This window comes from Mustela nivalis, assembly GCF_964662115.1.
Source record: "Mustela nivalis genome assembly, chromosome: 1".
Classification (NCBI taxonomy): Eukaryota; Metazoa; Chordata; class Mammalia; order Carnivora; family Mustelidae; genus Mustela; species Mustela nivalis.
Window position 1 is genome coordinate 164433722 of NC_139020.1, and position 12763 is coordinate 164446484.

At 40.8% G+C, this 12763-nt stretch overlaps 1 protein-coding gene and 1 pseudogene across 24 annotated transcripts in view; one reads left to right on the forward strand and one right to left on the reverse strand.

Moving 5' to 3' along the window:
• The window catches only part of ATG7 (autophagy related 7), a 243135-nt gene that overhangs the window by 40442 nt on the left and 189930 nt on the right, over positions 1 to 12763 (reverse strand). The window lies entirely within an intron of this gene.
• LOC309854749 (ubiquitin-conjugating enzyme E2 D3 pseudogene) lies at positions 9788 to 10442 on the forward strand (annotated as a pseudogene). The gene has a single exon. The product of its transcript is annotated as a ubiquitin-conjugating enzyme E2 D3 pseudogene (transcript).

Here is a 12763-nt window from a genome sequence, read left to right on the forward strand (position 1 = left end):
CCTCAGCCTCCCTGCCCATCCCTCCCAGCCATGCTGAGCTGCTCTCAGGTCACAGATGGTTTCTCTTCCTCTCTCTTATCTTTGGGCCTTCGCATGTGAAGTTTCTGTGGCCTGGAATATTCTTGCTTTCTTTCTATTTGCAGCTCTTTCTAGTCACACCTTAGATGTACCTCTTCCCCTAGAAAGCCTCTAGTGAAGCCTCCTATGGCCAGCCAGCTCCCTTCTATAGCTTCTTTTGGGTATGTCCTCAACCTCCCTCTGAGCTGGGTGCCTGTGTCCCCTAGCTAGCAGGGACAGAGGGGCACCTGGGTGGCTCAGTGGGTTAAAGCCTCTGCCTGCCTTCAGCTCAGGTCATGATCCCAGGGTCCTGGGATCGAGCCCCCTATTGGGCTCTCTGTTCAGCGGGAAGCCTGTTTCCTCCTCTCTCTGCCTGCCTCCTCTCTGCCTACTTGTGATCTCTGTCAAATAAATAAATAAAATCTTAAAAAAAAAAAAAAAAGAACAGGAGCAGAGTTTTTTCCTCAAACTCCTGTATGCTCTGCCTTCTTGTTCTCTCACCACCTCCCCCATCAGCTCCTGGCAACCACTGATAACTACTGCATCCGCAGTTATTCCCTTCCTGGACTGTCGTATAGTTGGAATCATAGTATGTGGTCTCTGCACGCTGGCGTCTTTCACTTAGTAATATGCACTGAAGTTTCCTCCATGTCTTTTTGTGGCTTGACAGCTTATTTCTTTTTAGCACTGAGTAATATTCCACTGTCTGATGTATCATAGCTTATTCACCTACTGAAGGACATCTTGGTGCCTCCAAGTTTTGGGAATTATGAATAAAGTTGCTATAAATATCTGTGTGCAGGTTTTTGTGTGGACATAAGTTTTCAACTCATTTGGGTAAAGCAAGGAGCAAGACTGCTGGATGGATGGTAAGGACATGTCTGGCTTTGTAAGAAACTGTTGCACTGTCTTCCAAAGTGGCTAGAGCATTTTGTATTCCCACCAGCAATGAAAAAGGATTCCTGCTGCTCCATATCCTTTCCAGCATTTGTTGTTGTCATTGTTTTGGATTTGGGCCATCTTAATAAATCTGTAGTGGAATCTCATTATTGCTTTCATTTGCAAATCCCCCAATGACAGATGATAGGGAGCATCTTTTCATATGCTGTTTTGCCATCTGTGTATGTTCTCTGCTGAGGTGGGGGTGCAGATGGGGACTCAGCTCAGAGTCTCAGTACTCTACTGGCACAGAGTTGGTGCTCAACAAATACTAGCTTAGGAATTATGTTAAGAAAAAAAAAAACCCCAAAAACAGAAAAACCAACCCAACCCAACCCAACCCAACCCAGCCAAACCAAAAGGAATGACAGCTGATCCAAAACACACCTCCCTGCTCCCATGCCTTTTTTCTGGCAGTTTCCCACTTTGACATCTAACTGCATATGCCACGTACTGTCAGGATGGTTTGGGTTTCCCACAGACAGCAGTGCTCTGTGCTGGCTTCAAGCTCCCACAACGTTCTTCTGTTTAATCTCTGTTATCATGCGCACTGTATTTAAACATGGAAGACAGTTTTCTAGCTTATCTTTCAATAAGCTGTAAATCGTTTGAGAGGAAGGATTGACCTTACACACTTAAAAAATATTTTTAAAATTTACAAATAGCAAAAAACTGACATTTTGGGGTAAACAATTCTGTGAGTTTTATACACACCTATGTCTGTGTCATGACCAATACAATCTCACTCACTTCTGATTCTCTTCCTGCCCATGGGACAGCATCTTGGTCTTGTAACTATACACTTAAGACATGTTGAACAGAATTACACTATTTCTCAAGACATAAGCACTCTGAAAAGTGGCAAGTTTTACCAGGTGCCTTTTCTTGAATTAAGATTAAAACCCAATTTATATCAAACCCCCCCCCCCCCAGGAATAAAGCAATTTTGAAACCTTGACCAGATACCCCTGGCTGTTTCTTGTATTTGGAACATTCTTCACTCTCCTCACCATTCTACCCATACATGCCAGCATCCAGATCAAACACTTTCACGGAACCGTCCTCTTTTCTGAATTCTCTCGATGGATGCACTTCTTCCAAAACTGCCAAACATATGCACATTGATTAGTCACAGTGCCTGTCCTGTCTCTGCTACAGGACGGTGGCTCCACACAGGAACCAAGGCTTTTATGCCTCATTTTTCTGTGGCTAGACATGTGCTCTGCCAGGGACTTGATGAACTCACACCTGGCCAATGACTCTTAAAAGCAGAGCAGGTCTAAATGCCCTACTGAATCCACTGTCAACCACAGAAACAGAAATGCAGTGAGCACTGTCTGAGCCTTATTCATGTTGACAGCTAGTGGCTTACACAAGAGTCATCACTATGTTGGCTAATGTATAGTCAATGCACTTGGGCGGTATAGTGTGGGTGACAAGAGTGGGTGGCATTTCCTGGAACAGGCAGACACATCTCAAGTCTCCCTCTCCCAGGGGAAAAACCATCTAGTTCCTTCTGCTCTGGAAATAAGGCCTGAGCACAGGAAATGGCTTGTTGATCTGAAAATGGAAGGTAAAATGGATAGCCCAAACAAAACACTGTAAATGCCCATCTTTGAAGTTTATTATGTTTCTCTTACCAATTCTGAAGTGGGAAGGGGAATATTCTGCTTAATAGATGAGAATATGGGCCTTAAAGTCAGCATGGCCAGACTCAAATTTTGACTACCACTTCCTCTAAGTATGTGATTCGAACAAATAGCTTCATCTTTTTAAGCCTTACTTTCCTTTCTGTAACATGGGCATACTAATACTTTAAAGGAGTAGTTATCAGGATTAAATGAGGCAGTTCCTTTAAAGCATTAAACAAAGTATCCGGGACACAACAGATGCCTATAAAACAGTACCTACTATTTTTATTTTTGCTGCTGTTATGCTGTCTACTTTTCATCAAGCATTTCAATTATAATGCCTTATTTTATTTGATCTTCACTATTATTATAAGATGGGACATTAATCCCAGGGAAAGGCAGAACGAAAGCTCAGAACATGGATGGACATCATTGGTGACCTGTTTTGTGGTCCCTTTGGCCAGACTGCAGCACCAGGCTCTAGGGCCCTTGACCCTGTGGTGGAACTCAGAGGTTGAAACAATCTCTTTTACTTCCAGTACTTGGCCCAAGAAGTGAGAAAGCACTCCAGCCCTCAGAGCTGGCTGGTGGGTGGAAGGGTGGGGGCAGGGCTCCAAGAGGCAAGCCATTTGTAAAGTTAAGGAGACACTCAAGGCCATTGGGTGGGTGAAGCCACAGATGCTGGTAATTTATCCAGGGGGACTAAGACTACACATGGCATGCTGCCGACCAATTTAACTTAGGCTTGAAGCTATCAATTCTACCCCCAAGCCTGGAAATTTGACTGCCAAGAACAGCATGGTCAAAAACACAGGATGAAAAAGAGCAGGATCAATTTTTGCTTCATGTTGAGAATGTGCTGTTTTCGGCATAAAAACCTGGGGAAAGGATGCAAAGAAAGGGCAGTGCCCCAAGGCAAGCCTCTCGTGTCTGACTGCACATGGCATACGTAGGGGTACCCCACCAGAAGGAAAGAGACCTCTGGAGACCTGGGGAAAAGACAACCCTGGGGAAGGCCTGAGCAGGCGATCTAATTTATCACCTGGGGCAGAGGTGTTAATCACACGTGGGGTTGAGGTTACCTCAAACGAGGCAATTCGGTTCATCAGCAGTAACTCAGGACTTTTTTTTCCCCCAACTTGGGGAAGGGGCAAGTCTACAAAGACAAACAAAAGGTAATATTGTAAAATATACATTCAGGTATGAATGTAGGGAATTGTTCTGCCTGAGAGCCGGTGGGTATCTATTTCAGACAAGGTGGCTAGTCCCAGAGATCCTGTGGCCTAATGGGCGGGGTGGGTGCCATTCTCCCGCGGGATGAAAGAAAGAGAATACTGAAAGGGGGTGAAGATATAGGATTTCAGGCAACTCTGTGACAGGCATGCATCTTCCTTCTGATTTCTGCAGACACCAGCTGGCGGGGGGAGACAGGCCCATAGAAGAGAGGATCTCCCCAGTGGAAGAGGAAAACAGGGGAAGCCAGAGGGAGAAAGTCATTCTGGGTTCAAAGAAAATCAACTTAGAAAGCTTCCCTTATAAAAATAGCCATTGGCCTATAAAAAAGCCTAGCCTATTTATAACACCCGACCAAGATCACTATCAGATCCTGGGCTGAATCACAAGACCCTGTAAATAATCCTCACAAGTATGGGGCACTGGCTGCCTGATTTATGGGAAGATATTTGAAGCACCACCGGAGCAACTGAGTCAGGGAAAATTTGAGTGCTGGCACCAAATGGTACACTTGCAAGTGGATCTCACTTTACAGAAATAGATAGGTTCCTGAAAAGTTGGCTCTAAGATTAATTCAATTAATAGAGTCATATTTTCCTAGTGAATCACATTTTAAAACTAGAGATGGACGGGGGGGAAGGGAGACGAAAAAAACCAAGACGATGGTGACCCTAAAACTAAATAAAAACCACTCTTCATTCAGCAAACTTTAAAATCACACTTATTTAAAAGGCCATTATAAATGCTCATAAAATAGAAGCAATCAGTCAGCAAATAGTGCCTATGATGTACAGGGAATTGCACCAGGCTTTGTGGGGGTTCCCCTTGGGAGCTCACAATCTTGGACTTTAAAGAAAATAACATTGAGCATTCATGTTCCATCAGAAAACAGCCCCTGGAATGGAGACAAGAGGTGTGCACGAGAGGCTGCCTGGCCCTTGAAGTGCTATTTGGGCTCGGACCAGCTCTGTTTCCCTCCTGCCAGAGCCAAGAGGGTTTGCCCGTTAAGTAGGCCTTTTCAGACTCTTTTCTTCTTTTTTTATAAACTAAAAGCTGTCGGCTATGTGGTGCTGTGTCAAAATTGCTATTTATTTAACTAACTTAAAAAAAAAAAAAGAAAATGAAAAACCCTCATGATCTGGGTACCTTAATAAAATGAGAAGAGTTAAGGTATTTAAAGCTCTCTGAAAAGTTAAAAGCTGCATGCACAACTGAAGGAGTTGTTATTTTAAACTTTAAAGGGCATTTGCTCAAGGGATTTGTTTGTTTGGAAAAAGTCTGCCTCCTTCTACTTTTTATGCTCTCTTGCACATAGCCTATTACTGGTCATTGGTGACAGGACCAGATATCTATTTGTTATTGGTTCTGTCAGTACAGATGGTGACATACTGAGTCTACTTTGAATAAGGGACAAACACACCCTGACAGGGATGAGACTGCAGTCTCTGAGCTAATAATGTTGCTGGTGATTGCAGGCATATGCACAGAGTTGGGGCAAAGTAGTTCAAAATATGCTATATCCCTTATACACTATACATCTCAGGAACTGGTAACACAGGGAGCCTGTCCACAGCTAGTAAGAGTGAAATTCTTCCTGGCATTTCTGAATCAGATCTGAAAATGCACAAAATGTCAGAGAATAAACAGCCATTTTTGAATAATAGGAACACATTTTTTTTTTTTTTCAGTTCCATAGTGATGAATGAAGTTGTAGCAGAGACTGCTATTTATCCTAATATCACCTCTTCTCTTCTTCCTTTTACTGGCAGAACTGCTTTCAGATTTTTAATAGCAACGTAAAGGGTTGCCCTGAAGACTACATTTCCCAGACTGCCTTACACTACAGGTGGTTACGTGACCGCCTGTTGACCAATGGGGATGGAAAACACTTCCAGCTCATGTCCTTTAAAAGGGATATCACTGACCCTTGCCCTTTCCACAATCTAGAGGGTGGACTTGGCATTGCCAAGCCAGCTTTGACATCCTCCGGCAAGGGTTCTTAACCCTGAAGTCCACAGATACTCCCCCCACCCCACCACAAGGGATCCATAAATAGGAATGCTGGTCTTGTAAACTTGGATGGGAAGAAAACTACGCAGCTTTCTTTTCATTAACGTCTATCTGAAATTTAGCATTTCCTTCAGTTATCATGTAGGGAACAAACCATAAATGGTATCTGCCATATCCATGACTGTCACCAACTGAAATTATAGGTATTTTCATATCACATTTGCTATGGATTATCTTGAAAAAAATCACATACACTTATCAATACTTTGAAATTATAGTGGCCATTAGATTTGCCACTAGATCATTACTTGGTGTATTAATGAAGCACATGTTGTAATATCATGAGTTCATCTTATTTTTTTTATACTTTGACAATTATATTTCAACATTAATTAACTTCTATTATAATCCTACATATTTTATATTAGACATTTAAAAATATTATTCTGTGAAGTAGTCTGTAGGTTTTGTCATAGTGCCAAAGGGATCGATGGCACCAAAAATACATTAAGAAGCTTTACCTAGGGGATGGCAGAGCAATAATATTTATGAAACTCAGGTCTGTGGATGACTTTGTAGAGCAGAACTATCCTTGAAGTTCTGGACCACTCCTTTAGATCAGGGCTGCCCAAAATACTTTCTGGGATGATGAAAATGTTCTATATGTGCTGTTCAATACAACAGCCTCCAGTCAAGCGGCTCCTAAGTGCTTGAAATGTGGCCAGTGCAAATGAGAAACTGAATTTTAAATTTTATTTAATTGTACTTGATTTAAATGTAAATAGCTACAAGTACGTAGTGGCTACCATATTGGATAGCACAGCTCTAGATTGTTATATGAGAGGGAAACAGATTTCCGTCTTGTTTGAACTGCCGTATTTTTGGTCCTCCCCCTGTTATAGTACTTTAACCTATACCTTAACTAATACACAACCCTACCTAGAGTCAATAATAATAATAATATACCAGGGATAGAAGGTACATTTGTACAAACTCAACACATAAAGATACTTGCAAATTGAAACCAAGAATTGTAATAGGAATTTTCTAGTTACAAGTCATTCCCATATACATTATTTTGCCTGATATCTATTATCACCCTGTGATAATTATTGTCCCCATCTTATTCTCAAAGAGGTTAGGTGACTTTGCTGAAGTCACACAGAGAGTATAGCCAGGAGTCAAATCCGTATCTTACCACCACCACACCATGTACTTTCCAGCATTTTGACACTCTGGACGGCAGTCCCACCCCCTGATTCCTGGGGAGGAGAGAGGAGGCAGTGGAGGTTCAATCAGTCACCAATGGCCAAATATGTAATCACTTATGCCTGTGCAACGAAGGCTCCATAAAAACTCAAAAGGATGAGGTTCAGAGACCTTACAGGTTAGTGAACAAGAACACTCCCATGTACCACTGTGCTGAGCCCCAAACTCCACAAGGACAGAGCTCCTTTGTTTGGGTCCTCACCCCATTATCTCTTCATCTGGCTACTGATTTATATCCTTTAATAGCCTTTATAATAACTCAGTAATCTACTTAGATGATACCCAGAGTTCTGTGAGCCACTAGTAAATTAACTGAACCAAAGGAGAGGGTCACGGGAACCTCTGATTTCTAGCCCAGTGGATAATCACGTGGACTTGTAACTGGCATTGAAAGTGGAATGCAGTCTTGTAGGACTGATGCAAGCTGATATCATCCCTGGGTAGACAGTGTCAGAATTGAGTTGAACTGTAGGACACCTGGCTGGTATCAGAAAATTGCGTGGTGTGGTGTGAGAGACTCCTCCCCCAATAGGAACTGGGTACTAAATCTTTAATGTCTACAGTGTTACTTCTTGACTTCATGATTTTTCCCCCCTCAGGCTGAAGCACTGTGTATCCATTTCCCATTTTGGTAAATGAGAATTCAGCTATCTTCCACTAAGTGCCCCCTCACCCCTACAATCACAAACTCTTATCTTACCCTCCTTTCATCTTGTCAACATAATTATAATTCCATTTAGATCAGTATCTAATTGCTCTATCAACGTGCACTGTGTAATATGCTAGGATTACTTTTCATTTCTTCTCCGAGGTTGTTTTCCCTGGAGTTAACAACTGTCTTTTTTGTTTTACTTTGTTCTTAAGTACCTATCCATAATTTAATCCCCAACTTTCTGCCAATTGTCTAAATCTCCTAAATAAATGCTCAGACACATTAAGTATTTAAACAACTTTATTTCCTTAACAAAATCTGTGCTGGAGCCTTCTGCCCTGATCCAGTCTGTTATAGTTGTCCTTATTGCTTCAGGTCATCCTGATATCTCCCTTCACCATTATTCTGAGGATTCCTCAGTCTCCCTCCTATGTGCCATCTGCTTTTTCCCATTTACCATGTCTTCTTCTTTCTTGGTTTATTTTTGTGTTTTTAGAGTTCATCCTTCAGTGGTTTCCTCAAAAAGGGTGAATAAAAGGTAAATTTTTGAAGAGCTTGTGTACCTGAAAATGGCTTTATTCTAGCTTCATACTCAAGTAAGAGTATGACTGGATATAGAATTTAGTTTAGAAATAATTTTCCTTCATGGTTTGAAAGCATTGTTTCATTGACTTCTGGTTTCTAGTATACTTACTGAGAAGTAGAAAACCATTCTGATTTTTGATTCTCTGTGTGTGACCCTATTTTTTCCTCTCTTTAAGTGGTAGTTATTTTTTGACTCCACTGTTCTGAAATTTCATCATGATGGGCCCTGGTGTTGGTTACTGTCATTCACTGTTCTGACCCTTCTACTACAATCTTGAGTCTTTCAATTTTGGGAAAGTTTTTTTTAATCCCTTCTTTATTTTTTCCCAGTGGTTTTCTCTCTCTCTCTCTCTCTCTCTCTTTTTGCAACTTCTGTCATCTGGATGTTGGCTCTCCTACCCCAATCCATAATTTGCTTATCCTTTATACCCTATTTTTCATTTCCTTTTAATTCCTGGAAGACATCCTGAATTTCATAGTCTACTCTTTCTGTTGAATTTTAAACTTACTGCATTTTTAATTTCTGAGAGTTTTTTTTCATTATCTGAATATCCCTTTTCATGGCCCTTTGTTCTTCTTTCATGAATATAATCTTTTATCTCAATGAGAATATAAATAATAGAGGAATATTTTGGAGTACCTAAAATTTTCATCTCTTGACATGGTCTGTTTCCTTCAAATTTAGTTTAGTCTCTGTCTATAAGTTAGATGCCTAGAAATACTTGGTTTCTGCTCCTATTTAAGTAATTACTCAAAAGTTGTTTGAGGTCTACTGTGGACTTCACTGCAAGGTCATCTAGCTGAGCAATCATGTCACAGAGTTCCTGGTATTCTCTCTTTAGGGTTGGGCAAACTCCCTGGAGATGGAGCATTCTCTCTCCGGTCTGAAAGGTATTTAAGCTTGATGATCTGTGTTGTGGAAGCCCAGCGTGGGGAGATCTGATATCTCTGTATTTAGTATGTAAACATTCGTTCAATCCCATGTTTTCAGTGATATATATTCTACTTTCAACTCTGATATGTCCTGTCCAGAAACTCTGTATTATTCTGACCAGAAAGTAAACTTTGTTTTCTACTTGGAGCTGGGTAGGGAGTTGTCCTATTGTGCAAAAGCTATCATGATTGTTTAGGGATCCAATTGCCTCTTAAGACATTCAACCAACCCTCCTGTTTAAGTCTTCCCATCTTCAGATGCATCTACTGTCCCCAATTCTCAAGTCTTCAAGTAGATCTGTGGAAACTCTTGGCTTTCTTTACTGGCTGGTTTGGAATTTAACTTTCCTTCTGTCCGTATCTTTTAGTTAGTTTGAACTGCTGTATCAAAAGCACCACTGGGCCGCTCGTCCACCCTTCCCCCCCAAGCCCATGACCCGCCTCCGGCCCCCCGCCCTCCCAATCTCCGATCTGTTTAGTAAGAAGGCGCCTGTGTCTGGCCGAGCCGGTGTGAGACGAAGAGACAATCCTTCCCTGCCGCCTGGATAATCAAGAGTTTTGGCCGGACCTTTGTGCACACACCGACAGAGTGAGGAGCCAGACGAAAAGCACAGACTATGGCGCTGAAACGGATTAATAAGGAACTTAGTGATTTGGCCCGTGACCCTCCAGCACAATGTTCTGCAGGTCCAGTTGGGGATGATATGTTTCATTGGCAAGCCACAATTATGGGACCTAATGACAGCCCATATCAAGGCGGTGTATTCTTTTTGACAATTCATTTTCCTACAGACTACCCCTTCAAACCACCTAAGGTTGCATTTACAACAAGAATTTATCATCCAAATATTAACAGTAATGGCAGCATTTGTCTCGATATTCTAAGATCACAGTGGTCTCCTGCTTTAACTATTTCTAAAGTTCTTTTATCCATTTGTTCACTGCTATGTGATCCAAACCCAGATGACCCCCTAGTGCCAGAGATTGCACGGATCTATAAAACAGACAGAGATAAGTACACAGAATATCTCGGGAATGGACTCAGAAGTATGCCATGTGATGCTACCTTAAAGTCAGAATAACCTGCATTATAGCTGGAATAAACTTTAAATTACTGTTAAAAAAAAAAAAAAGCACCACTGGCTGGGTAATTTAAGCAACAAACATTTGTTTCTCATAGTTTGTGCCAGCAGATTTGGTGTCTGGTGACAGCCTGCTTCCTAGTACATAGATGACTATCTTTTCACTGTATCCTCACATGGTGGAAGGCCAAGGGAATTCTTTGAAATTCCTTTCATAAGGCAACTAATCCCATTCATGAGCAGTCCACCACTATGACCTAGTCAACTCCTAAAGGCCACACATCTCCAAATACCATGACATTGGAGATTAGTTTATCAATTTTAGTGGGATGCAAACATTCAGTCAGTCTGCTGCATTATCTTTCCAGACTCCAAATCTTTTGTTGCCATTGTTTACTCTCCTATTCTTATTAACTTTGAGGGTTAAAAATATCCCTTTACTCTCAGGGTGTCATAAGAAGGATAACAAGGATAACAAATAAACATGCTTGATCTTTTCTTTCCCTTTTTTTTTTTTTTTTTTTTTTGAGGAACACATTCACATAGCTCAAGCTTCAGGAGGAAAAAAGATTATATAATATAGTCTCCTAACCCTAATGCCAAGTCACCCAAAAGCTCTCCTAGGAAGAAACCAATGTCGCCAATTTCTGGCATCCCTCAGCCTACCTTAATCACTCTAGATTTTACTCTATTATTATCAGGCTCTTTGTATCATTTTAGACTTTGCTTTATTGCTATAGCTCCTATCATATTATATGAAGAACTTCTTGAGGAAACATAAAAAAACTGAAGTAGCCTAGCTCTTTGGGGGAGGATTAAAACAATGCTAAGAGTTATCTTTTGTTAATCCTTTCTAATTTATGTACACTCTCTCACCTTGTATGACCCTGTTCAGGCACCAAGGAGTAACCACAAAAGCTTCTCCCCAGCTACTGTTAAACCAGCTCTACAAGAAGGGATCTGAAAAACTGTTTTCATGTTAATGACTAATACAGTCTACTCTACCATTCTTCCCCTGAAGTGGCTGAATTTTCACAGGAGATAAAACTTAAGGCCAAAGGAATTAAACTCCAGTGGCTGCCATTTTGGGAGTCACCCAGGACAACAGGTCACTTTTGCCAAGATGTGCTGTTACTGGGACTATGCTTACCAGGAAAATAGGGTCAAGCCAGAGCAGACTCTCAACACTAGATGATTTTCAAACTAGGCAAATGCCAAAGAAGCTATCTCTTAATATAGTGAGCACGAAAGCTGAAAAGGCCAAATGAAACATTCATACATTAATAAAGATGCTGCTTATAGTCATTTTCCAACTAAATAATAATGTTGGGAAACAGTACTGAATAACAAAATTACCATGAAGTAAACTTAGAATAAAAATTATCCATAAACTGTGCTTTTTTAAATGAGTGTCCTAAAAATGTAACTGAAACTAAGATAGCAAAATGTTAGTTTCCAGTTCTATGATAAAGTAGATGGTATCAGACTCCCTTTCTTGCCATAAACAATCAAAACTTGACAAAATATATAAAATAACAGTTATCAGGCTCAGAGAGCAGCCAACACAGAAACTCAAGCAGGGAGCAATTGTTTTGATAGAGGGATGAAGGTGTTTTTTGATAGAGGGATGAATTGTTTGATAGAGGGATGAAGGTGGCTGAGATTTGGGGAGCAGAATGGTAGAGATGGTTGAATGTGAGGGAGGGAACCCAGAAATCTACATGGAAATTTCCCTTGGATCCCTGGCTAACTCTTGGGCTACTGAGCAGTGGCTGAGACTCCTAAAGGTCTGGGAGAAAGCATGTGCTGTGAAGCTGAAAGTGAGTGGAAATGCCAGGTATTAAACAGTATTGAAAAGATGTGGGGTTTGGGACAACAGCAGAATGGAAGACATAGGTGAACACACCAAACATTTACTTATAACTCAGAAAAGTCACCCATAAGAGTATCAGTCATACTTAGTTAAGGGGATGCTAGATCTTCCCTAAATAAGGCCTTCTAGTCACTTAGCTGACTGAACAAATTTAAATACTTTGTAGATTACTATTATATAGTTCAGAGTAAATCTAGCATTTACAGTGTCTGGCATATAATAAATATTTACCCCTGAAAACTGTGAAATGCACCAATTATCAAGAGATAAAACAGTGATTAAAAACAGAGTTGATCCAGATATTTGACTTAACCAAAGACTCCAAAATAACTATGATTACTATATTCAAAAGAAAAGAGGTAGAAAAACAATATGAAAAAATAGAATATTTGAACTTAGGAGCCACAAAAATAAAAAAGTCCAGAAAATTTCCCAGAACTTCCAAAAACAGAAATCAGAGATTAAGAACTCACTGGATGGGTTCAACAGTGGAGTAGAT